Source organism: Podarcis melisellensis (genome assembly GCF_964234715.1).
Source record: "Podarcis melisellensis genome assembly, chromosome: 2".
Lineage (NCBI taxonomy): Eukaryota > Metazoa > Chordata > Lepidosauria > Squamata > Lacertidae > Podarcis > Podarcis melisellensis.
Window position 1 is genome coordinate 102,994,495 of NC_138529.1, and position 21,686 is coordinate 103,016,180.

Consider the following 21,686-nt stretch of genomic DNA (forward strand, 5'->3'; position numbering starts at 1 on the left):
GAGTTGGGAATAGAGTAGTTGCTTTAGAAGACGATAATCAGGCATCGGCATAACATGACCAGTCCAACCAAGTTGATGTTGAAGAATTATTGCTTCAACACTGGTGGTCCTTAAGAGTAATTTGGAAGCAATCCCACTTAATAGGATCTTGAAGGGCTTGAGTGTTCATTTTGCGCCTTGGTTTCCTCCCTTGAAGCCTGCGTTGAGGTATCTCGATAGCCAACGTAGAACGCATTAACCAATGATCTGTCCAGCAGTCGTCGGCACTTGTCATAGCTCTGGTAAGGAGCGCATCACTTATAAATAATAAGTGTGCCTGGTATGAGAATCTCTCTTTCAGAGACTGTGTCGAAAGCTATAGTCTGTTTGCATTTTTATTTATAGCCTGGGTGGCACTACGAACAATGGAAACTGTTTGAAATATACCAGAAGCAGAAGTGAAACATCCCCAAGCAACTCTCCCTGTCCAGGCCAACAGAAATGCAAACAAAATGTAAACACTGAATGTAATATTTCTAATGGCTAGTGGAGGCTAGTCCATATGGGCAAATGAAGCACTGCCCCGCCAACCTTAGTCTGCTCTCAGCCAGCCCCCACCAGCCCATCTTCCAATGAGTCCAGTGTGGTGTAACTGCCTGTCATCTTCTTCATCCATAGTCTCATTGTCGCCCTTATAAAACATAGCAGAGAAGAGAACAGAAACAAAGCTTAAGATGAGTTGCCTCCACTAATTACTGAGTGTACTGCTGTCTGGGCTCCTTGCCTTCTGCTCTATCAGTCTCAGTGGACAGCAACCTCTGCTGCTGATGGCTATTTTGCACTTTTTAAAAACATTAAAGGTTCCCCTAGAAAACAGCACATTTGTGGTTTCTAACCAGTTATGCCAACAAGATTGGGTATTATTCCAGGAAGGACTGAAGTTCCAGGGCATTGATATTGATGCTTTCTGAATTTAAACCATAATCCAACAGCATAGACTACAGCCTGGTAGTTCATTCATACTGTTGTTTATTGTGGACAGTAAGCTGCTTGTACCTGTGTTAATTCTCTGTTGTCCATATGATGTTCTCCACTGCCTTCCTGCACTTTCTCCTCCAGATTTTCTCACATCCTCTCCCTTTTGGATTCAGAAAATCTGGATTGAAGGAGAGGAAAGTGCAGGAAGACAGTGATTTGGAGGACATCATACAATGAAAATGGATGGAAGGACAGGATGCTGCCCACATGCAACAAAAGTATGGATGAACCCTTTATTAAGTTAAAAGGTGGTGTTTTTGTACTGTAAACCACTCTTTCACTCCTCAGATGAAGAGCAGTGTATAATATTTAATAAATAATAAAGAAGATGTCTATAGGAGCACTAGGCTCCTTTGGGAGGAAGCAAGCGTCAGAGAATGAATGAATGAATGAAAATACTGCTTCATGTTTTTGGCAAAAAAAACACCCAAAAAAATCCCCAAGTAGTTTACAAAAGTTATAAAATCAAAATATAGTAAATACAATAAAATACAAACAAATATCAGAATAGAATAAACAAAGTCCATTGTTTTAAAGTGCAAGTCAGCAACTCAACAGACTTGCCAAGGCCATTTTGTGTTGGAAAGGACTAGAGGTCACCCATTTCAGCCCCCTGCTCAGTACAGGAATATTTATTTATATTAGCTATAATATTGTATAAATTTAAATTAGGTAACATTAGGTTTTACTATCCGTTACATGGGCGGGGTATGTGTGGAATATTGCTGTGGATTCAGGCATGTGGGTGTACTATGCAGAATATAACATGTGACTGGGACACACATATTTATTGGGGGTGTATATGTTGGACTTTAGCAGGATGCAAGGTGAAAACATCAGAGAGAATATTTGGACCCTGATTCTCCACATACTGTATCTTCCAACTTTGTTTTCACATCTGTGAATGAGAGATGGAGAGTTGAGTTAAACCTTCCTCATTATCAGCCACACGGGAAAGAAGATTAGATTATGCCAGAGAAGGCTCTTTGATCTAAACAGACATCTTTCTCTCTGTTTTTTCCCCCTTGCACTGTTCTGGCTACATGGGGTTCCTCTTTAAAAACTTAACCATGTATACAAAATGAATTTTCGCACTTAGCGACTAAGTTGGGGCCAGTGGGTCCACTTAGCTGAATACCACCAACTGGGTAGAAATCACAGGGAAACCGATTTCACCCCAACATTAGGCAAAACTTCCTAACAGCCAGAGCTGTTGGACAGAAGAACAAAGTGCCTCGGTAGGTGGTAGGCTCTCCTTTGCTGGGCAGCTTTAAGCAGAGGCTGAATACCAGCTGATACGGAAGCTGCTTTCTCCACTGAGCAGAGAGGGTTGGACTTGATGACCTCCAAGGAGCCCTCGTCCCTATGAGTCTATGAAACCTATGTTTATTTAAAAAAGAATAAAGATAATGCCTCAACCCGCTTTCACATAAGGCAATCTAAGGTCCACAGGCCAGATCAGGCCCAATTGCCTTCTGTATCTGGCCCACAGACGGTCCGGAAATTGCCACGTGGAACACCAGCACGTATATTCTTTCCCTCTTCCTCTCATGGCACCGGTGGCGCCTCCCCCTCCCTCCTGACTTCTCCCCGCCCTGCCTAGAGGAGGAAGGCGGCCAGGCTTTGTTGGTGCCAGCAGCAGCGCTCAAGCGGCCGCCATTTTAAGCAGCCCCTCTCCAGAGCCCTTTTGCACATTGCTCATCGTTCCCCTGCTGCCGCCACCAGCCCCTGCCACTCGCAAGACACAGGTAAGCAGCCACTGGGGCTCATGGGGCTCTTGCATCATTCCCCCCCCCAAAATAATTAGTCCGGCCCCCCACAAGGTCTGAGGGACAGTGGACCGGCCCCCTGCTGAAAAAGTTTGCTGACCCCTGCATAAGCACATTAAAACCACAGCATACAGTAACCTGAGTTTGCTTGCTCCTCCTTCTTTCTTTGAATGTCATTTTCAGCTCTTGAGACTGCAGTGATACACATTAAAGCAGGGAAGGAGCACCTTCTCCGGCCCAAGGGCTGCATCCCTTTGTGGGCAGCCTTCTGGCAGCTGCAGGCGAGTGGTGGGCAGCACCAGAGGCGAAAGTGGGCAGGACAATGGATACGACTCTTTCATTTGTGCAGTAGGCTACATTCCTAGCTATGCAAACCTTAAGAGGCTTCTGTGCCTTAATTTCTCCATCCTCTCTTGTCCATGCGAGCCCTCAAGGAGGCCTTGAAGCAGAGACAGCAAAGGAGTGTGGCCTGGGGAGGGTCTAGGGGGCCTGGAGCGTCACATCCAACCATTCCCTGGCCTGAGATCCCATACCCTCTGCTGTAAGTGTTCATTATTCAAACAAAGGGTACATGTTTAATTTTGATTGGATCTGAGTAATCAACAAGTCAGAATTCAATCTTTCCTTTTTTTGGCGCAGTTGCATGTTTTATTTCTCAGCAGAGTGCACAACAGACCTCACATCGGCATCTCATTACCCGTTCTCATCCGACACCCTGGTGCACCCACTTCTCTTTGTTGAGGTTGAAGAATCTAAGAAGGGGGGGCCGTACTCTCTGCACCACTCACAGCCAAGAGATGATCTGAGAATTCCTTCTCACGCCAGACCAACTACTGACTGTCAGCCGTGGCAGAAGATTCCCCCCCCCCAAGCCCCGCTACGGTTGCCTTGGCACTCCATTGAATGGATTGGCACTCCATTGCATGCCCACACAAATTAGCTGCTTTGCATCCAGCCTGGGGGGGAAATGGATAGCTGGGAATACTATTATCAAGGGTGCAACAGCAGTAGCAGCAGGCCTAGCCCCTGGCACTGATGCTCCTGCTGGAAACCCAATTGTAAGCAACAAGGCTGTTGGTGTTCTATAGCTTGGGCACTAAAATATGTCCTTGTCAGTTCGAGATTCAAGGCCTGTTAATCTTCAGTCCTATGTATGCTCACCCATTGCTTACCTCCGAATAAACACACAAGGGATTATGCAGTTCATCTCCAAACTAGAGCCATCTAGTCCTTCCTGATGCAACTGGAGACCTGACAGAACCTTAGTCACTGGACTAGACTGCTAAATCGCTTTTGGCATGGCTCATAGCGGCAAGCCGAGACAATGTTCTTGGGCTCTGTTGACATGCCCCAAGCAAGGCTGCGCTGGAAGCTTCCAGCTAAGGAAAAATGCACTTCCGTGGCAGCGTTTCAGTTTTGACCCTTTTTTAATCCAGTGGAAGATCTCAGAGTTAATATGGCAATATTGAGAGGCTGTAAAGGTAAAGGGACCCCTGACCATTAGGTCCAGTCGTGGCCGACTCTGGGGTTGCGACGCTCATCTCGCCTTACTGGCCAAGAGAGCCGGCGTACAGCTTCCGGGTCATGTGGCCAGCATGACTAAGCTGCTTCTGGCGAACCAGAGCAGTGCACGGAAACGGCGTTTACCTTCCCGCTGGAAGGTACTTGCACTATCTACTTGCACTTTGACATGCTTTCAAACTGCTAGGCTGGCAGGAGCTGGGACCGAGCAGCGGGAGCTCATCCCGTCACGGGGATTCAAACCGCCGACCTTCTGATCGGCAAGTCCTAGGCTCTGTGGTTTAACCCACAGCGCCACCCGCGTCCCTTTGAGAGGCTATATCTCAGTAGTAAATAAAGCACATGTTTTGCACGTACAAAGGACCTGGGTTCTATTGCTGACTTCTCTAGTCTTAAAGGGAAATCCTCCACCTGAAGATCATTCTGGAGGGACCTTGCCAATAGCCTTCCTCAACTTCCTCCCGATGTTTGTGGGCCACAACTCCCAGCATCCTTGATCACTGAATTTGCTGGCTGAGGCTGATGGGAGTTGGAGTTCAACATTTGGAGGCACCATGTTGGCTAGAGTGGATAATAACAGGAACTGTAGCAATTGTGTATATTCAGTACTAAGCATTTTTGTGTGTTTACTTACCATTTGCAGGTTGACACAGAGGACCTATATTACTTATTTACATGTTCAACCATTTGAAAAGTGCTTGATTCTTTTCCCCTAGTTCCCAATAACATTTTTTAAAAAATCTTTTATTTTACAACATGTGCTTTGATTAGGAAACAATTATATCAACATTCCCATTTGGGCCTGTACGGCAACCAGAATAAGGAAGGAGTCTTGGATGCAGAGCTGTTGTTTGGGGAGTTGGTTTATTATGTTATCTATTTGGCTCCTTAGCTTAACGTACTTTCGGCTTGGCAGGCAAATAAAAGAACGAGCATCTAATTTGTGAGTTCCTTTCCTCCTTACACGCAGCATGACTCACATGACATCTCACATGTATACTTGTACCACACACAATGATTTATATGAAAGGACTGTCAAATTGCATGGGCCAGATCTAATGCGGTAGAAACCTCATGTATTCACTTCTCCTTTTACTTCCTGTGCAAGATTATGCAGCTGTAGGAAATATACCCTTGAGAAACTAGAAGCGCCCATCCTTGACGAACCAGAAGCAGCTATTTACTCTGTGCTAGCAGGACATGCTATGAAATGAATGAGTGAATCTGTGCTATAGACAAGACGCATGACATTGCATGAAATGTCTTCTTTGGGACTGGAAAAGCTGCTCACTCGTTCACCCTGCTGTATTTTTTTCATGGGCCCAGTTGGGATCCTTGAAAGAGCTTTGGACAGACACGACATCCCCGTGGCCGTTGTGTCTGCTCGCTCAGCGGGAGTGATCGTGTCATTCCAAAGCAATTTCTTCTCCTGAACCTCCCTGTGCATGTGAGGCTTAAGATATCTGATCCACTCTAGGTGCATCCACACACACTTGTCTCTTCATGCCTGGGCACCAAAAATTTGTTTTGTTTTGTTCTTGGAACATCTTGCAGGGAAGAGAAATGTCTCTTAGAGAAACTGGCTGAATACAGGAACATCATCTTGAAGCCAACCCGGTTCTGTTCCAGTGGGTGCCTTCCGCAATTTGACATGACCAAGTCCAGCCAGTCACCAGCTTGAGGAGGAGAGATTTGCAGGTTAAGGGTGGTGGTGTCCTAGGAACATTCCCGGGCAGCAGCAGTGTTAAAACATTCACAGGGTAGGGCTTGGAAAGTCCCCTGCTTGAGACCCTCCCTCTGGCCCTAGGGTCCTGTTCATAGTCCTGAGCTGAATGAGCTTCCATAGGAACACAGTAAGAGCCTTTTGGATTGCCCAAAGGTCCATCTAGCCCAGCAGCCTGTTCTCACAGTGGCTGACCAGATTCCCGTCGGAAACATACAAGGATCTCCCCTCCTGTGGTTTCCAGCAACTGGTATTCAAAAACATTCCTGCACAGCCATTGTGGATAACAGCCATTGACGGCTAGTAGCCATTCCACTATAAGGCAACTCCTCCTTGGATAAACGCACTGGTGAAGAAGAGTTTACTACCTGCAATTTCTCTGGTCAAAAGAGCAACCGATTGGGAAGATGTGCCACTCCTAAGGCTTTCAAATCTTCAGCGCGTCACTTCAGTATGTGCCCAGCTGTAAATTATTTCTGGCAGAATCAAGAAACGGTTTAGGTCACTGGTTAGTATACGGTGAAAACTGAAGATAGTTATTTATAACAGTTATGTTCCGATCAGGGAGACTGCAGCAAAACGTTGCAGTGCATACCCTCGCATCCTAACAGGAGTGCTCCTGTTCAGGGTTCCAGACAGCAAGGCAGCTGAGCATGCTCAGTTCTCATTAGGCTGCTGTTGTTCTTTAAGTGGGGGTGGGGCTACCCGTTGAAGTGTTTTTTCAAAAATATTTTTGTCCTACTATAAACTCCAGGGTTCCCCCAAACAGGTTGATACTTCACACTTTTCTCTCAGTGGCTCCGCTTTTAGCTGCTGTATTGTCAGCACTTCACCATATAAGTTTGCTGTTAGAAGCAGGGGTGTCCTACAGTTCATAAATGACCTCCAGAGCTACAACTCTCAAAGCTCCTGGAGGAGAGGGATTGACTGTTAAATCACTATGATAATTTTAGCTCTGTGTTGGGTGGGTGTCTCCCAGTGGCGCTCAGCACCACTAAGAAACTAGTTTCTATGATTCTTTAAGGAGGGCATGGCAGCTCAAAGTAGCACGACACTGAAGCCGTGACCGTTTAAAATGTTAGGATACGAGGAGCTACCAATAACTGTCTCTGATGTGAGCTGAAGACTGATATGATAGAAAAATGAATCGCTCACCCTTCTCTCTTGAGAAGGTATATCAATCTTTAGCCTTAGTAGTCAATGATCTTTCAATGTACAGTGGTACCTCGGGTTACATACGCTTCAAGTTACATACGCTTCAGGTTACACACTCCGTTAACCCAGAAATAGTACCTTGGGTTAAGAACTTTGCTTCAGGATGAGAACAGAAATCGTGCTCCGGTGGCGTGGCGGCAGCAGGAGGCCCCACTAGCTAAAGTGGTGCTTCAGGTTAAGAAGTTTCAGGTTAAGAACTGACCTCCGGAACGAATTAAGTACTTAACCCAAGGTACCACTGTACCAGCTTCCCTTCCCTCCAACCATGCTGAAAACCCTCACAGCCTTAGGGATATATCCCTCCCTCCTCCCTTTACACCACAAGAGACAACAGCAGCATCTGTGCATTTTTAGCATTAAGAGCCACGTCACTCTTTTATGTGGCTATTGGGTGCGCTGGTTTCCTCCCCCATTTTGTTGTGGTAAACGCATAACCCGCTTTCAATCCGTTTCAGAATGTTGTTGTTTTTGCTTGGTTTCTGTTTTTAGATCGTGTCTGTTTGCTGTGCCACGGGGAGGAAGGGCTGGGTATAAATAAATAAAATGTAGGGTGAGAAGCGACCCCTAAGCCATTGGGGGTGAGGGGAATCTCATGCACAGGGGACAACTTCAGTCCTCCAGGGCTTCTCTGCCTGGGCTGTGGAAATCTCCTCAAGGGACAATTCTTCACCAGGCCTCAAGTGGTTCTGCTTGGCTGGAAAGTTTCCCTCAACCGTTGAGAACGTATCTTGCTCTCTCCTATGTATGGATCGGAGAAACCCCTGGCTTGTGTGGCTGGAATGTGGCCTACTACAGAAATGTTAAGAGAAGGGGGTGTCAGATGGGGGGCTGGAGAGAGAGAACCTCGAAAAGGAAATTGTAGAGTTGGAAACGGTTCAGCAACCACTACATGATCAAGGGAATGGAGGAACTCCCCTACAAGAGAGGGGACTGTTTTTGTTTAGAGAAAAGGCGACTAAGTGGTGACATGATAGAAGTTTAAAAGTTTGTGTATTAATTGAATAAGAGAAGTGTTTTTCTCCCTCTCTCTTGCAAGACTAGAACTCGTGGCCATACACTGAAGCTGAATGCTAGACAGATAAAAGAAGCTACTTCTTAACACCGCCAAGCTATGGAGCTCAATCACACAGGAGGCAGTAATGGCGCCCAACCTAGATGGCTTTAAAAGAGAATTAGAAGAGAGGGCTATTTATGGCTATTAGCCGCGACGGCTCTACTCTGGCTCCACAGCTGAGGCAGCAATGTTTTATGGAAGCCACAGGAGGGGAGACAGCTCTTATGCTCGAATCCTGCTTGCTGGTTTCCCACTGGAATCTGGTTGGCCACTGTGAGAACAGGATGCTGGACTAGATGCAGCACTGGCCTGATCCAGCAGGCTCTCCTTATGTCATTTATGGAAGTGTGTGTGTGAGAGAGAGAGAGAAAAGGAGTAGGCCTGCCCACTTTGGTTCCAGCCCTGTTTCGGTTTGTGACCAATGACCCCTGAGGGAATGCGGTCCTTGACAGAAGAAAAGTTGCCCACCCTTGTCCAAAGGGCCTATATTCAACAGAGGCTGGTCCTTCAGAGCCAATGGGGCACTGCCTTGCCAATCTCTGTCTGCCTTCAGCCAGCCCCCGCCTGCCAGCCTTCTTGCATACAGCCTGGGGGGTTGGGGTGGCAATGCATGCCAGTTTCCCCCTCCTCAGTGCCAAGGCTGCCTTTGCAGAACTCCGCTGTGTGGAGGGAGAAGACTGGGACCAAACTAGAACTGAATCGGTTGGCTCTGACTGCTATTAACTGTGGCTCCACCCATTACTGAGCTCCCACTTTACCAGTCACCACTGCCCCTACTGTGAACCAGCCTCCCAGCTTCTAGATCTGCTGAACCCTGGGCCTCTCAATCCCAACTCTCCCTGTGCTGTACCCAGAACAGGAAGTTCATGCCCACATCGCGTGATTGGGCCCTTCCTGCCCCAGATCGCAGATGGCCTTATCCGCTTTGTGGCTGGAAGTGCTTGCTGACTGTAGCACATTGACAGATCCAGATCTGGTGGTTCCCCCCCCCCCAGGAAACAAACCACTATCTTTAGAGGACAGAGACGTGAAAAAACCCAGAGGCACACCCGACTCACACCTCCACGGTGCTGCCAAAACAGCATACCATTTCAGCAGTCCCTCCTTAAGCCTGCTCCCTTAAGGATTTCTACCTCAAACCCTAGCCACCTCTGGTGGTCAAAATATGTCCTCTCCCATGCTGTGAGAAAGCTCCCTTTTTACAGGTACATACACCAGTAACTTGCAAATTGTCTTTCCAGACTGGACTCCTCGAGATATTGTTGGACTCCCAACTCCCATCAGCCTCGAGGCAGTATGGCCAATGGTCAGGGATGATGGGCGTTGTAGTCCAACCACATGCTTCCCCGTCCCCCCAGATGCTTCCAGACCGTCATAGTTTTCTGATGGGATTTTGCATGTGAAGCTGATTTAGTGCCCCTGCTTAACAAACCCGCTTCCTTCAAAAGATAGGGGGCTTGTGAGAAGGGAAGCAATTTGGGAAATGCTGTGGGAAATGCTGGGTAACCCTTGCTTTCGTGCAATGCCATCGAACCTCCCCAACCAACAAACCAGAGTGAAGGCTCATGAAACAGCTAGTGCTGTCTATTCCCCCCCCCAAAAGTGATTCAGGGTGAATGCTCAGTGAACCGGCTGTTTGGAAAAGGCCCCTATTGGAGACACCAAGATCCAGATAGTGCAGCAATCCAAGGTGGCCTAGTTAGATGCTCTTTGGAAACCCACGTGGCAAAGCATATCCAGCCCCTCTTGTTTATTCTGGCAATTAGAGGCTTCCTATATGTGGAAGTTCTATTCTCAGCTGTTCTAGCAAATAGCCGTTGATAGACCTATTTGCCATCCATTGGTTTAATATGTTTTTTAAAACAAAAACCATACATAGCAGCTGTCATTACAGCACCCCTTTGTCAATAATTCCATAAGCTGATTATGCAGCACATGAAGAAAGGCGCAAACAAAAACCAACATGGCACTTTTTTTTTTAAGCTACTCCTCAGAATGGCACCTGGCTATTTTTTCTAAACAACCCAGGATTCTCCCCCCCCCCCCCCCGTTGCTTTAGGTTTTTCATTTGCTACCTGGCTATTAAAGTTTCACTGTTGCCTGAACAAATAACCGGTTAAGGGAACCACACACCCCCAGTCACAATCATTTTGCACAGAAATCTCGTCTGTTGCCACCTAGGGAGTCGGCTGCGAATGGAATCTGCATCCCGTTTTCCTCTTCTGTATAGCTCAAATGAAAAGCTAGCTGAGCCAATTGACAGCGGATTGTATCTGCAAGACCCTGAGGAACTTTGCTGCGATTTGGATTTCTAGCTCTCATTACAGTGGTACCTCAGGTTACATACGCTTCAGGTTACAGACTCCGCTAACCCAGAAATAGTACCTTGGGTTAAGAACTTTGCCTCAGGATGAGAACAGAAATCGTGCTCCAGCAGCACGGCAGCAGCAGGAGGCCCCATTAGCTAAAGTGGTGCTTCAGGTTAAGAACGGACCTCCGGAATGAATTAAGTACTTAACCCGAGGTAGCACTGTATTAGGGAGAGCAGAATCTTTGCTCTGTGTGCAAAACCCCTTGTTCCTTTTCCTATAGCCCCACCGCCAGAAGCTGCAGCCTCTGTTCCCATGTCTCAAGTTAAGGAGGAGACCAAACCAACTCCAGAAGAGCAGAGCAGGAGAGCAGGGAACGAAATCCAAGCGCAGCTGGAGTGCTAAGAGAAAAACAGCTGCTTTTGGGATTCCGTTGCCCGCTGACACGCTGTCGTCATCATTGAAGAAGCTGGCTGGCCGCAGAAGGAAGGCAAGGTGGAACTGAGGCCTGGGCAAAGAGGCAGGCTCCATCGCTGAAGGGAAGAAGGTCCCACACTGTCAACCCCCATGAGATGAGATTTATGCAAGGAGCTCGAAGACAGTTCCAAGAGCAGCTATGGCTTCTGCGCGGAGGAGCTGCTGCAGGTCCTGTAAGGAGAGAAAGCCCAGCCAGAGTCAATAAGTCCTTTGGCAGATTCCTCAGCAACACGGCGCACGTTTCTCCAGAAGCCCCTCTTTAGTGCAAGTTGCTATTGTGTCCTGACTTGGTATCAAATGCTACCTGCCTGATTGTACTTATTTACCAGACTTTATTTGCCTGACTTTACTACCTCCTCTGTAGGAGGCACTGAGTGGCTGATCCAGTAAGGTTAGTCTTATGTTCTTATACTAAGGTTAGTCTTATGTTCTTATACTTTCTCCTGTATTTGTCTACAAAGGAAAATCATGGGCGCCCTGAACTTTTTACACAGAAGCTAATTTAACTGCAAGTGGAACTTAAGCTCATGCAATCAAATAATGATGCCCTGGTTAAGAATGCTGGACTTTGGAGACCTCGATTCTACAAAGCTCCCTGCGTGGCCTTGGACCACTCTCCATCTCTCAGCCTAATCTACTTCACAGGGTTGTTGTGAAGATAAACGAGAGAGGGATGCCGCCCTGAGCTCCTTGGAGGACAGAAGTATCAAATAAGATAAAAGGGTTTAGGTTCATTGAAGAGACTGCTTAAGGAGATTCCGGTGGGTGGGGGGTTTAACAAATTGGGCCGAACAGCTCGAAGGTTTTGCACAATGCTTGCTGTCCTTTGTGCTGTTTCTCCTGTGTCATCTGCACTGATCCTGCAACTCTGTTTGGACTAAGAATATGCAGACGGGTTAGAATTATTATTATTTTTGGATTAAGCAGTAAACAGATCTTGGTATATAAAATAAACAATATATTATTATTATTACTACTATTTTTACTTTTATTATTGTTATTGCTATTATTACTGCTGCTGACGCTACTACTACTACTAGATTTGCATTTATAATATACGGAGAGCACTGCAGGATCAGATTGAAGTTCCATCTATTCCAAATCTCCCGTTTCTACAGCGGTGAACAAGCTGCCTCTAGGGAGCCCGCAACCAGTACCTGAGTGCAATAGCCCTCCGCTGCTGTTTGTCCCCGCAACACCTGGGGGCTCTATTTAGAAAACATGGTTCATGGCCATGGATAGACCACAGATTTCTGGAAAGAAAGAAAAATCATTTGAAAGCCCCCCATCCTATGTCAATCAGTTGCTGCCACATCTGCTCTCTGCAATTTCTTTAAAGTAATTAATATGTTGTGTGAAGAAGCACTTCCTTTCAGGAATCAGCCTAGCCCAGGTGAGACTAGCAAGGGTAGGGGGGGAGAGAAATGAGAACACCTGCCAGCCTACAGTGCACCAGTTGCTTGTGAGTGCTGCTAAGCAATGCAGGAAGGTGGAAGGGAGTTGGTTGTGAATGGACTCTGCAAGGGGAGGAAAATGCAAATCACAAACAAAACCCCAACCAATTTCAACATCACTTGTGCAAACAGCTTCGCTGGTAATTCTGCCTGGCATACATTAAATACTTTCCCTATTACCATGCCCCACCTTGGCAGGTGTCTATTTCTCCACCCACTTCCTAGTCCTTTGCTGGCACACACACTCCACAAGGAAAGGTGGTATTCCTACCCCCACCCCTTGATCTTCCTTCTGGCTGTTGTGCCACACAACTCCCCGCTGTTATTATGCCCCTGGGATGCAGCCAGGCTTAAAGCTCAAACAAGAGGAGGTAGATTTGCCAGGGTCAAATTTCAAATCTTTTATTGTTATTCCACTTCCTTGTAACCCTTTCCTCTGCAGAGCAGATGCATGCATTGTGCTAAGCGGAAAATTAGAGAAGGAGAGAATCAAGGGGGGGGGGAGAGAAAGACCATCATAGGAAAAGGAGTGGAAGGAAAGGGCCATCTTACATTAGAGTCGGGTGGATTTTGCAAGCCGCCCTGACCCCCCCCCCCCAAAGGGTAGAAGCAGTGCATAGGAGGCGTGGGCAGACAAAACCTGTTGTTCGTGCTGAAAACACGAAGGCCAACCATTAAAATAATCCGCAGAACAAACTGCCTTCTCTCCCATTTTATTTTAGAACCTCCTACAGGGCGCCACACAACAAACCCAGCATCTATACTGCACACTGGTTAGACTGGACCCAGTTAGCAGTGCAGGAGGGAGGGAGGCTGCCCCCCCACCCCTTCAGGTGATTCTGTCCAGCAACTTTTCTCTCATTCACCTCCCTGGGGCCTTTTCTGCAAGTCTCATGCCCAGCTGGAAAGGAAGGAGAAGAGGTTGGTGGGTAGAATACCCTGCAGGTATTCCTTGCCCAACAGAAGAAGAAGAAAACGGTTGCTTGTGAACAGCAATTCAGATGCACATTTCCAATTGAAACCCACATCACCCACAATCCCCATCTTTTTCTAGATCTAGGTAAATAAGCCCAGATGGACCAGCGGGGAAATAGTAAATGGGCAGACCAAAGTTGGCGCTGCCAGCTAGGGCTAAAGGAACGCGTTCTTCCCCTGCTCTATTCCCTCTGCTGCCTCCTCTGTGCTGAATCCTAGAATGTAAGCTGTGTGGGGCAGAGACCTTTCTTCTTCTTGTCCCTCTGCAAAGGCACGGTGCACATGGATGGAACTAGTTAGCTAAATAAATAGGCAGGTGGTTTAGACCACAGCGCCTCGTGGAAAGTGTAGTACAACAATATCCACAGGGTCACATAGACTCCCCCATCTCTGTTCCAGCTTGTGTCTGTCAAGGGCCCTAGGCTTCCCTACCCCTTAGGGCTTCTTCCCAGACCTCAGGCTGTGCCACAAAGACACTCCTGTCTCTAGGTACTGGAAGAGATGTTAATCCCAGACAAAACGACAACTTCCCCATTCTGCAAACAATCCAGCATCTTTATTCTGCAAGCAAGATAATGGACTGGCAATAATATAGAAAGGGAAATGGAATCTGCCTCATCCGTTTAGCTTATTATTGTCTACACTGAGGGCTTCTCCGCACCTAGCTTTTGCCCTGTTCTGTCCAGGAGCTCTGGAGCTTTCCCCACAAAAACCCACTCTTTAAAGCAGAAATGGAGCCAACAGCAATTTGGGTTTTCTGCCATTTGCTCCGATTCAACTTTAAAGAGTACCGGTAAGTTTTTGTGGGGAAAGCTAGCAAAAAATGGGGATGGCACTCAGACACATGGCTTAAAGCACGGACCACGCCTGGAAAGTGCGGACGAAAGGAAAGTATGGCTAATCCTGACTGTGAGTGGCTCTCCAGGGTTTCAGGCAAGGAACCACCCCAGTCCTACCTGAAGACACCAGGGATTGAACCTGGGACCTTGTGCATGCAAGGCAGGTGCTCTGCCACTGGGCTATGACACTTCTGTACAACTGGCTTTAGCAGAGACCACAACTGACCTTGGCAGTGGTGCCTGGTGGACATCGATGCTGATGGGGTAGCCATTGAAAATGAACACACACAGTTTTTTCTGTGTAAAGGCAGTGGAGCCACGTGGTCTTTTAAGTCAGGGCAAATGTACCTGCACCGTTTATGCCGTTCTCATGTGACCACTGGTAAAGTATCGAGCACGTCAGCCATGCTTCTTACAGCAAATAGTTGGTGGACTCTTCCACCACCTCAGAAAGGCAACTCTCTTCCAGCCAAAGGTCCAACTTGTGGTTCCTCAATAAAAATTGGCCAGACTCCTTCAGGGAAAGTTTGGCCACAGTAACTTCACTGCACCTCCTATTCTCACTTCCATTTTGGACTAGAACGATAGCCACCCCTTCCTCCATAGTCCCTAGGAAGTCAGCTTGTTTTGTGCTCTACATACAGTATCTCCTGGTGGCAGTCTCTGGAGTAAGTCAACTATCACTTTCGTACACAAGGAGATTCTAACACCGCTGGAGCCTGCCCTGCTGATTTATATTTTTTACATTGATAAACCACCTTTTTTCCTCCAGGGAGCTCAAGGCAGCATGAACAGTTCTCTCCCTCATTGTCAAATCCCCACAACAACCCTGTGAGGTAGGTTAGGCTGAGAGGCAAGTGGTCGGTGGCCCCAAGGTTCGCCCAGTGAACTTCACGGCTGAGTGAAGGGATTTGAACCCTGGTCTCCCCCACTCACAGCAGATCTGCACTGGTGCACGATCTGTTGCTGTGCTGGTGCTTGCATGCTTTCAGAGGAGACGCTATCATTTGGGGCTGCCTCACAACTACGCCCTTCCTAATTTAAGTGCTACGACAACGCACACCGCAAGCCTCCCTTCTGCTTCCTGCTGCGCTGGAGCGGTGGTTTCCGTTGGGCGCAGAGGCAGCCTAACTCGAAGAACACAAAGGGTGCTGCAATCCTGTGCAGGGTTATTTGGGACTGAGTCCCACTGAGCACCTCAGCCCTCTCCCCTGAAGTACTGTAAATGCGCAGAGGATTAGGCTCTAAGTAGTGGGTGGGTCAAAGGACTGATAAGGGACAGAAAGGAACCCAGTCCTCATGTTTCCATTCACAGCTCCACCTGCAGAACCATCCACTTGCACCCAAAGCCATCTCAAAACAGTGCCCAAACAGCTCTTTAACTCCCCCAAGGTCAAAAGTCAATTTTGGCTGTGTGTTCAAGTGTGCACACACAAAAAAAACCTCCAGAGACACAAAAATACACATGTCAGCAGAACAGCAAACGCCGATTCCCCACCCCCCCCATTTCCTCTTTTTTTAAATAGAAAAATAAATCCATAGCAGATCTCTAAACTGCTTTTTGAACCTGCGGAAACACAACCAACTTGTTGCTGCCATTGTCCTCAAAACCCACAAGGTCACCTAATTTTGTTGTTACAGATCGAAACCGTTGGCCGCACTTCTGAAAACATAAACCACCTTGATCGGAAGTCTCGGTTGTGCCTCTGAATTCTGATTCAGAGAACCTAGCATGTGATCCAAATACAAGGGTCACACTGGACTGACTCCTCTGTAGGTTTGCCGCCTTTTGCTACAGGACTCTGGTAAGCTGAACAGCCACCAGATACTGAAGCATTGTTTAACAGGTGGAATTTCCCCTTCTTCCTCTCTCTCTCTCTCTATCTCTGCTGGACACGTTTCCCCTCCTAAATTCCTGTGTGTCAGCCTGCCACTGAAGGCACCAGAACTGATCCAATTAAAACAGGGGGAACCCACGAATTCTCGATTGGAAAAGGAGAAGCTCACCAATATTTGAAATCCAGCCTCTTTAGCAAGCGGGTTGCTGAAAATAATTGGGGAGAGGAACCATCTCTCTGTGTGGGGGTCCCAGCTCATCCAATAGGGGCTTTCCCAGGAAGCAAAGCAGTCCAAACGACTAGGCAACGAAGGGTGGTCTTCAACTCTGAGCAGACGCGTTGAAATTAACAGAGCTAACTTAGCCATGCTCCTTAGTTTTGGCAGGTCTACTCTGAACGAAACAATAGCTGAATCCCACCCTAATGCATCAGTCATGGCTGAAAGGATCTGCTCCATTAGCCACTGCATGCCCATGGTATGGTCCAAAGGTACAAGAGGCAGGTCCAAGTCTGGTCAGTGACTGAATGAGAGAGCATGTGGGAACCACATGCAATGCTGCCTTGGGTTCCACGGTGGAAGAAAGGCAGAAAGTAGGTAAATAAGCAACAACTTCAGACAACGAAGCTATTAAAAACAACAAAGAAGCAGTAACAGCTTTTCTTGGCATAGAAACTCCAGGGCGGGGGAAGGTTCACCTGTTGATTTCTGCCTGCTATGCAGGTGTTGAAAAGCTGCAGGACCTCAATGCATTAAAAAAAAAAAGGACTGGTAGGTTTACCTAAATGGGGTGCAAACAGCAGCTTCGAGGGGAAGCAACCTCCACCTGAAAACAGCGGAGAGGAGGATTTTTAGGGCCAATCCAGGCGTTTTCCTTCAGATACTGCTGTCCCACTCTTTCTCCTCCAGAGATTCCCTATGCTCTGAAAATCCTAAAAGGAGAGCTGCATCGACATCACAGAGAAGTTCTGGATTTGTTTATCCGGGAGGAAAAAGAGTGGAACAGCAATACTCGGAGGAGAAGGCCACATGGAACTAAAGGGGGCAGAAGAGGTTCACAATCCACATTAAGCCTGAGGTATGAAAGGGGGACCCTTAGTTATTCTTTTATTCTATGCTTCGGTGTAATTTCAAGATTCCTGTGCTGCGCAGGCGGTTGGGCTTAATCTTCTCCAGGGAGCACCCCTTCCCACCCCTAAAATTATGATCCTTACGAAAGGGCAAACCTCCCTTTCGCCACAGTCCTGGTTCAGATCCTCACCACCCTCAAAGAATGCCGAGAAAGAAATATAGAAAACCTGATCATCCGTCTCTCAACATATTGTTTGGCCCTCAACCCTGAAAAGTATGGAACAAAGAGGACTTTTTTTGGTGGGGGGTGTACCTTCAGTTCTTGCAGAAACCCAGACTTGGCCCAGAATATTTCCTGTTAATTTTGATACCTTGGAACATCTTGTGCCACGGGGGAATAAAACACACCTTACGAGTTGTAGTAACATTTCCTTCTTCCAGTCATATTTTCCTCAAACCCACTGCCACTATCCCCAGTTTTTACAAATGGATAGTTGGGGGGGGGGAAGGTTGTGGCCTGCCTGAGACCACCCAGCAATCTTCTGTCAAAACTGGGATCTCTCTGTTCCAAGCAGAGATGTGGATCCCTGCTCTCCCACTCTTGGCACCAGTTTGGGTTAGGGAGGGGAGTATTTTGCGGCATTGAGAAATGCAAGGTACAGTACTTGGGAGGAAACTGCCCCTTGCTTCCTAGCCACCACACCCAATTCCTTTTGCCAATTTGCCAATGCCACCAGTTAAGGACACCTGGCTTGATGAAACCAGAGGCAATGACAAGGTAAAGGATCTACCTGCTGCATTTCTGCCTGTTGCATCTCTTAAAAGCACAGTATTGGGGGGGGGGTGGAAGGGTGGTGGCAGCAAACTGGGTCCTTGGCCCGGATGAAATAAAGCCTAGTTTCGCCCCTGCTTTCGCTTGGATCCTGCTCTCTTCCTAGTTCTTTGGCCTCACTGTGTGCACTGCTTCCTTAGCACAGGCCACACCCTGTCTGTGGGGTTCAAGGCAATTACTTTCCTCCACTCGCACCCCCCCCTCCCCTGATCAACCACACCATCCTGTTACCTGTGTATTTCTGGCCTGACCATTAAAATGTTGTGATGAATGTGCAAGTCTTTTGAGTTGCTCCGGGTAAGAATAATGTGTGGAGACACTCCAGTGGAGTTTAACCTCTCTCTCTCTCCCCTTATACCTGTGCAGAAACAGGTGTGAGGTGCCAGCCCTCCTGGTGCCCCCTCTCTCCTACCCAGGCGCGCATCACCCACCTCTCACCTGCCAGTCTGTGGAAGCGGGGCGCCCAAGTGCCCTCGCTCAGCTTTGCGTGCCGCGGATCCAGACCACGGCACAAGAGCCAGGCACGTCGCGAGGGAACCTCCCTGCCCGCCCGCCTAATGGGCAAGTCGAGGCACGGCCCGGCCAGGCTGCGTGGGCACAGCTCTGAGAAGCGTGCCAGCCTGTGCGCCCCGGCCCTTTCTGCGCTGCTCCTCGGGGAGGCTACTTTATGCAGAGAGGACGAGCGAATTGCCCCCTTCCTTCCTCTCCTGGGAAGGCCGCCGCAGCCAATCAGGGCTCGGGAAAGCCTGGAATCCACACACCCCCCCCCGCGCGCGTACACACATACAAAGACACACTCGCCTCCTCCAAACGAACTTCTCCTTAGCTCTCGCAACCGTCGGGCCACTTTCGCTTTTGGTCTTGCTATTGCTAAATCTCTCCCGGGCCGGGCCTGCTGCTTGCTCCGCCTCAAGTGCTACTGGTTTCTCTCACCCATTTCCAGTGCTCGCCCTACTCCAGAGTAGGACAGACACTCAGACGCGCGAGCGCAAACACACTCCGTCCCCAAGACGTCTGGCACTTCCTGCAGACCTACCTGTGTCAAAAGTGTCTTGTGCCCAAGTTCTTCTGATACAAAGCGATCCGAGAAGCACCGCGCCGCGCCCCCTCCCCCGAAATAATGACTGGAATCGCAAACAATTTGCTAGCTTCTCACCAGGCCCCAAGCCAGCTGCCTGTGGCTGTGTGGTGGTTGTCAAGACTAGGGCCTGGGTTCAAATCCACACTCGGCTAGGAAGGTCAATGGGTGGGGCTAGGTTGGGTCTGTTTCTCAACCTAATCTACCACACAGGGTTGTTGTGAATATAAAATAGAGCAGGAGAATAATGAAAGGCACAGTATAAATTGTAATTAGAATTGAAAATAGTAATGGTAAGGCCTGTCGTGCTTTGGTGCAAACCCCAGACAGCTGGTGCCAGAGTGTTTCCCAACCTTGTGCCTCCAGCTGTTTTTGGACTACAATTCCCATCATCCCTTGCCACTGGTCTTGCTAGTCAGGGATGATGGGAGTTGTAGTTCAAAAACAGCTGGAGGCACAAGGTTGGGAAACTGCAATGTTATTTCCCCCTGGATGGGAGTAAGCCCTACTGAACTCAGCAGGACTTCGCTGGAGCCATACACAGGTTCACCACAGTGTTAGTCACCTTGCCATTCAGTGAGAGTAAGCTGGAGCCAGAGAAAATGGTAATAAATGTACAGTGGTACCTCGGGTTAAGAACTTAATTCATTCCAGAGGTCCGTTCTTAACCTGAAACTGTTCTTAACCTGAAGCACCACTTTAACTAATGGGGCCTCCCGCTGCTGCTGCATGATTTCTGTTCTCATCCTGAAGCAAAGTTCTTAACCTGAGGTACTATCTCTGGGTTAGCGGAGTCTGTAACCTGAAGCATCTGTAACCTGAAGCGTATGCAACCCGAGGTACCACTGTATTTAAAAGCCTTATTTAAGACATAGTCCTATCCACACACCAGGAAGTACATCCCACTGAGCAGTGTCTGTTCCTGGGAATGGTAGTTCACCCCTTACAGAGCTATGGTTCCCAGCACCCTTAGCAAACTACATTTCCCAGGTTTCTTTGCGGAAAGCCATGTGCTTTAAATGCATGGCAGCCTGTGACTGATTACTCAGTGTGTAAAGTCAAATGGCAAATTCAAGTTCAAGGGCTGGTCTGGCCTGGATATCAGGCTCGGCTGCTTTCATCAAGCTGGTGTTAGCTTATTGGGCTGTGCTTGCCTCAGTTTGTGACCAAGCTCCTAGTGGTGTGTGTCCCCCCCCTCCCACTGCCGCCCAGTTTATTATCCCTTTGCTGTTTGGGTTGCCATAGGATCCTGATTCCACACAACGGCTTCCTTATTCCACACCCCTGGGTTTCAGACATCACAGCTGCAGGGAATCAGAGCAGCCACAACAAAACAGAGCTCGCCGCTCTCGCAAACACACCTCCATCCTGAATACAATACAGCAGACCCCAAATAAATTAGCGGAGGGGTGGGGTGGGGGGCTCTGCTTAATTGCAGCTCCTGGTTGTAGGTGGGGCGGTTCGGCAACAAAGCCTGTATGTGGGGGGGGAGGGGGAGAAGAGGCGGAGACGAGAGGCGCCAAAGTGACTTCAGCGTCCAGATGAGCCCAGATGGCTTCAAACGATGCCAAGTGGGGAACAGAAGGCCTGCGCGTCCTTCCCACCCTATTAATGTAGAGAAGGAGGGAACCCAAGACCCTCTCCAAGCAGCTTATTGGGATTAGGTTTCACCTGTGGCTCTGACTCAACATGCAGGTGTGCAGGCTGCTTCCCCACCCGATCAGAGATTTGTTGTTGGGGTTTTTGGTTTTTTTTAAGCCTACAAGAGGGATTAAACAGCAAACCTGGGAGATGTGTGCCCTCATCATCAAGTGATACCATGTTATCACTTGAGCCGTTCTCCCTGCGCAAAAAAATCCCACTGGGAAAGATTATTCTTGCTTGTGTTGTTCTTCCCAGCTGATTGCCTTTCAGGTCTTGATGCCTGAACACCCTGAATGCCCACTTTTATGTACACCGCTTAGAGAGGCAAATTATTAAGTGGCATATTGTTGTTTAGTCGTGTCCGACTCTTCGTGACCCCATGGACCAGAGCACGCCAGGCACTCCTGTCTTCCACTGCCTCCCGCAGTTTGGTCAAACTCGTGCTGGTAGCTTCGAGAACACTGCCCAACCATATCGTCCTCTGCCGTCCCCTTCTCCTTGTGCCCTCCATCTTTCCCAACATCAGGGTCTTTTCCAGGGAGTCTTCTCTTCTCATGAGGCATATAGATGTCTTAAAACGAAACAAACAACAACATAATAATGATAGGGTTTGAGGGCAGTTCACAAAGTTGCTTCAGCTGATACTACAATTGCGACTGTGTGGGGGTACTAAAACCGTATGTTGCCAAATTAGTGTTTCATGTTGTGCCTTCCATTTTAAAAACTGGGCACTGCTCCCTTTTGAGGCCCTTATTTCATTATTTATTTCTAAGTACGGTGGTACCTCGGGTTAAGTACTTAATTCGTTCCGGAGGTCCGTTCTTAACCTGAAACTGTTCTTAACCTGAAGCACCACTTTAGTTCATGGGGCC

At 48.1% G+C, this 21,686-nt stretch overlaps 1 long non-coding RNA gene across 1 annotated transcript; it reads right to left on the bottom strand.

Annotated features, from left to right (window-relative positions):
- Positions 1-1,466: 1,466 nt before the first annotated feature.
- On the bottom strand, positions 1,467-18,761 carry LOC309365424. The gene is made up of 4 exons (XR_014166133.1): positions 18,531-18,761; positions 8,768-11,256; positions 6,399-6,506; positions 1,467-1,915 (listed from the first exon to the last, which is right to left on the bottom strand). It is a non-coding gene; the product is annotated as an uncharacterized lncRNA (long non-coding RNA).
- Between the last annotated feature and the right edge of the window lie 2,925 nt (positions 18,762-21,686).